The sequence below is a fragment of the Apium graveolens genome, chromosome 4 (genome assembly GCF_009905375.1).
Source record: "Apium graveolens cultivar Ventura chromosome 4, ASM990537v1, whole genome shotgun sequence".
Lineage (NCBI taxonomy): Eukaryota > Viridiplantae > Streptophyta > Magnoliopsida > Apiales > Apiaceae > Apium > Apium graveolens.
This window is the reverse complement of record NC_133650.1, coordinates 272183539-272189504: the sequence shown is the minus strand read 5'-3', so window position 1 is coordinate 272189504 and position 5966 is coordinate 272183539.

Genomic DNA, 5966 nt, shown 5'->3' with positions numbered 1-5966 from the left:
AGTCAAGGTTGTGAAAGCAACTGAGACTAACTCAGACACACATGAGTTGGATAACACAAATGCCATGTCTACCATGCATAAGTTGCCTATTGTTAATCCTTCTCATAAAGCATGTGGTGTTCCTGATTGTATATCTTATGCTTTTAATCTGATGTTTGCTTATTTTAATGGTAAGCATGTTTCTAATGATAAGACTACTCCTCGTCAGCATGTGAATAATAGAAAGCATGATAGGTCTAAGACTGCTAGTCCTCCTAAAGCTAGAAAGGAGACATTTGTGCCTAAGCCTAAACAGAAATTTGTCAAGGCTGTTCATAAGGTCAAATGTTCAGTCATTGAGAACGTTGAGAATATTAAAATTAAGAATGTTGTTTTGCCTGATAAAGGCCAATTTTACAAGTATGTCGGACCCAGCCAAGCTTGGGTTCCGAAGAAGGTCTAATCCATTTGTATTGCAGGGCATTAAACAGGTACAACCGGTAGTGTGGATTCTTGACAGCGGATCGTCAAGACATATGACCGGAGATAGAGCCCTGCTATCAAATGTGGTTGAGAAAGCTGGCCCAGTGGTTACTTTTGGAGATAACAGCAAAGGTTTAACGGAGGGATATGGCTGTTTGCTAGCTGGAAATGTTATCATTGAAAATGTATATGTTGTGCAAGGACTTGAACACAATCTGCTTAGCATTAGTCAGTTCTGTGACAACGGCTACAATGTTTTATTCGACAAGCTGAAGTGTCAGATTCTGCACAAGAAAAGTGAAAAACCCTCCTTAATGGGAATCCGGAAAGGAAATCTGTTCGTAGCTGACATGAACTCTGGAAGCAATCTTGAAATCAATTGTTTCTATGCAAAGGCATCGTCAGATGAGAGTTGGCTATGGCACAAGAGACTTTCTCATCTCAATTTCAAAACAATGAATTCTCTTGTCAAAAGAGAATTGGTAAGAGGTCTGCCTCAGCTGGAATTCTCTCCAGAAGGACTATTTGAGGCTTGCTAGAAAGGAAAGTCAAAGAAAGCAAGTCACAAAGGTACTGACACATCTTCAATAACTGGTGTTCTGCAATTATTGCACATGGATTTATTTGGTCCAGTTAATATCCTTTCAATGTCAAAGAAGTGTTACTGTCTTGTGATAGTTGATGACTATTCCAAGTATACGTGGGTTTTATTTCTTCACTCTAAGGATGAAACACCACAAGTTGTGATTGATCATATCAAGATGATTGAGTTAGATTCTAACGTCCCTGTTAGAGCAATAAGGTCAGATAATGGGACAGAATTCAAGAATGCACTTCTCAATGGATTCTGTACAGACAAAGGGATTACCAGACAATTTTCAGCTCCTAGAACCCCTCAGCAAAATGGAGTGGTAGAAAGGAAGAATCGTACATTGATTGAAGCTGCAAGAACGATGTTAAGTGAATCAGGTCTTCCAATGTACTTTTGGGCTGAAGCTGTCAATACTGCATGTTATACTCAGAATCGAACTCTAATCAACAAAGACTTCATGAAAACTCCTTATGAGATTTTGAATGAACAGAAACCTTCTATCAAATACTTTCATGTATTTGGTGCCAGATGCTTCGTGCTCAAGGATGGAGATGATCGTCGTGGTAAGTTCGAGGCAAAGGCATATGAGGGTATTTTTGTTGGATATGGAAGAAGATCATATAGAGTGTATATCATTGATCAACATAAAGTAACTGAAAGTGTCAATGTTACATTTGATGACACTAAACTCCCTAGTATCCAAACTGAAGATCCTTCTGAGAAACTGAAGTTTGATGATATGTCAGATTCAGAATCAGAACATGGTCAAGAACCTGAGGTTGGTGCTGGTGAAGAACCTGTTAATCATGATGATACTCAAGGTAATAGTGATGGAAACTTTGGCAACAATGAAGATACCACTGCTACTGACGGAGAATCTTCAAGTCAACATGGCAACAACTCAGGGGGAGATACTGAAGGATCATCTAGTAGGACACAACATCACAATGAATTTCAAGGCGAATCATCAAGATCAAATCTTCCAAGACAGACTGTCTGGAATAAAGCTCACCCTTTTGAGTTGATTATTGGTGATCCAGATGTTGGAGTCAGAACTAGACGTGCTACTCAAAATGAGTGTCTGTTCTCAGGATTTCTTTCTGAGATGGAACCTAAGAAGATTGAAGAAGCACTAACTGATCCAGATTGGGTGATTGCTATGCAAGATGAGCTCAATCAGTTTGAAAGTCAACAAGTCTGGAAACTGGTACCTAGGCCTGTACACAAGAAAGCTGTTGGTACTAGGTGGGTATTCAGGAATAAACTAGATGAAGATGGTGTGGTTACAAGAAACAAGGCAAGACTGGTAGCTAAAGGGTATTCTCAAGCTGAAGGCATTGATTATGATGAAACCTATGCTCCAGTGGCTAGACTTGAGGCCATCAGGATATTTCTGGAATTCGCAGCATTTTCAAACTTTAAAGTTTATCAAATGGATGTCAAGAGTGTCTTTCTGAATGGGAAGCTGGATGAAGAGGTGTATGTAGAGCAACCTCCTGGCTTTGAAGATCCAGATCATTTACATTTTGTCTACTTTCTTTTCAAGGCAATCTATGGTCTCAAACAGTCTCCAAGAAAATGGTATGACACTCTCTCTAAATTTCTTATTGAAAATAGCTTTGTTAGAGGTGTCATAGACAAAACTCTCTTTTCTAAAAAACATAAGTATGATACTATATTAGTCCAAGTCTATGTGGATGATATAATATTTGGGTCTACTAATGATAATCTCTGTAAGAGATTTGCTAAGTTAATGCACAGCAAGTTTGAAATGAGCATGATGGGAGAGCTAAAGTTCTTTCTTGGATTACAAGTAAATCAAAGGTTAGATGGAACATTTATTTTTCAATCCAAGTATCTCAAGGAACTCCTCAAAAAGTATAATCTAGAGGACTCTGCATCAGCAAGGACTCCATCAATCCCGGATTGTCATACCAGGTATACTACTTAATCGTTTATGTGTGTTTTTATTTTCATTCAGTTTCTCTCTTTTCAAATTCCAACAGTTATCTTTTCTCTCTTCTCTCTCTTCGATCAAAATCAAACTAAACTGCCATTTGATTCTCCTTTGCTCGAGTTCTTACTCAGCATACCAATTCATCACTCTGTGATATATACATACAAGTATATACATACAGAAGTGCTGTTGGATTTTTGATAAAAGAAATCAAACTAATCAAAATCAGTTTCTGTTTTTTGATTTTGGGTATTTTTTTTATTTTATTTTTAATTTCTGATTTGTGTCTTTTGGGTTTTTCAACTGTGTTTGTGAGTTAAGGATTTTAACGAGATACATTCCTGTCTAAATTTTTCGATTATAATTAATTTAATTCGAATTATTGAATTAATTTAATTAATTCGAATTTTCTTAATATTATTCTTAAAATTCTGAAAGTGTGTGTCTTATTATTATTTTTTCAAATGGCTCTCAATTTCCAAATTGTCGCGCATAATCAGGTTGGTTATTTTAATCCGGAAAAATGTGATGTTGAAAAATTTAAGCCTTGGATTAGATTTTTAAATGACCATTCGATTGTTAGCTCTGCTATAAAATCAAATGTGATTTTAAATGTCGATCTTCTTAGACTGATTTGCACAACCTCTACTGTGGCCGATGATTCAAAATCTTTTTCATTCACCGTCGCAAACACACAGTATGTAGTTGATGAAACAGTCGTCAATCGTGCGTTAAATTTTCCACTAGACAATTTCTGTAATTTACCCTCTGAAAATGATATCACAAATTTTTTCCATGCTATTCACTATCAGGGGGTGATCAATTTAACCAAACTTTCTAAATCCAATTTGGTGTCTGAATGGGATATTTTCTTCGATACACTTTCCAAAGTGTTTGCCAACTGCACAAAATCCAATTTTCATAACATCACTTCCACTCTGCAGTATATTGGTCTTGCGGTTGTTTTCAATCAAAGGATCAATTTTGGCAAACTACTTTTTCCCATTCTATTGAGACATCTAACTTCTGCTTTACATGATCATTCTACAAATCGTAGGGTATCATGTTACTATGCTCGTTTTCTCATGCTTATAGCAGATCATCTTCTCACACCTGAACACAAAGCCCTTTTTGCTAACTCTGCAGTAACCGAACCCCCTCCAGTTAGCAAAAAGATTTACACTCGCCAAGACACAACCTTCAAATTCATGCAAGTTCCAGTACTTGTATCTGCTTTCATGGCCACTTATTCCTTTACCTATTTTCAATCTTCCCGGTCATGAACAGCAACCTCAACCTCCAGTGGTTCAAGCCACCCAGGCTCCTCCAACATCAGATGCTCTTCCATTACAGGTAGTAATTCCTCACTCTCACTCCCTTCCTACTTCTGTTGAAAGACCCCCAGTGGTTGATAGGGCTGACCATGAAGTTGTAGAACCACAGCTTCAATCCCAGGTCATAGAGCCAAACACAAAGTCACATTCTATCTCAACCTCTCCCCCACTGTCTAAAATGTTACCCAGAAGATTACTAGGAAGTAGTGCATTGTTAAATATGAGTGAACCCTCAGCTCTGCCTCCTCCTAAGAAAAGAAGAACATATTCTGAGGCATCTGAAAGCCCATCCTTGTCCTCCCAACAGGACATGGACTTTGAAATGGCCAATGTACAGTTACTAGAGGCATTCTCTCAACAGGATGCATCTATTGAAATTCGCCATAGGGCCATGGCATCTTGTACTGAGTCAAGCACAATTCCATTACTCACAATGGAACCATACACTTCCCCAGATCATACTCAGGACACAGAGCGAGGAGTGCACGTAGAGTCGGTTACAGTGTCTGCCATAGTTACGGCAGAAGAGCAGTCACATGCTTCAGAGGGAAAATCTGACTCTCCGCCATCCTTAATAGAGTCATTTTCTCCCCTCCCAGATCAAACACCTCTGGCTCCCTCACGGGATTCTCCACTCGCAGATTTATCTGGAGAAAGTGGAGGGTAACTCGGTCAATCTATCCCTGAAGCAATTCAGACATCTATTTCACATGAAATGATAGGTTTGACTGAGGATCGGGACTCGCGAATTCCCATTGCACCACCACTGACCTCTCTTGAAGAGGCTAGGGTGATTTTTACTGTAGGTACAGAAGAACAGCAACAGGAAGACTCCTCACGAGCAATTATATTGAGAGAAACACAAGCACGTGAGGTGAGTGAACCAAACACGAGTGAAATTCAGGTGAGAGCACACACAGACACAGATACTCAAAACCTGTTAGCTCAAATTGCTGCTCTAAAAGAAGAACTTGCTAAAAGCCAAGCTGAAGCTCAAGCATTCAAAGCACAAGTGGTTGAACGGTCTTCTTCTTCCACCTCTGTCAACAATCAGCTGGCAATCATAAGGAATGAAATCTCAGATCTCAAGACCACTGTAATACCAAAGCTCAATTCCATTCAGGACACTCCAACTTTATCAGCTGATGACATATCCAACTTCTGCTCTCTACTTACAAGAATGACTTCTCTTGAAGACCTCGTTGAGATGAATCATTCACTGGACTCCTCAAGATTTCTAAAGATAGAGACGGGCATGGAACATCTCAATGAAGGGATGAAGCACCTATATTTCATGATCAAGAATTCTCATTGCCCTAATGAAGAACAAAGAACTTATTTTGAAGGACCGTCTGGTGGAGGATCAGGCTCTGGAGGTGATGGAGGTTCCAAAGGAAGGTCAGAAGAGGATCCCTCAACTAAGGGGGAGAAGAAAGGGAGTAGTGCCAAAGGGAAGGAAAAAGATACCTCTGCTGGAGACAAAGGAAAGGCTGATGATGTCTACTACAATGGAGAACAGGATGACTTTGATATTTTTGATATTCCCACTGAACCAGTTCAGGAAGATAAAGATGGTTTATTTGAAGCTGAAGAGGAAAGTGATTTTGGAGAATGGGAAGAA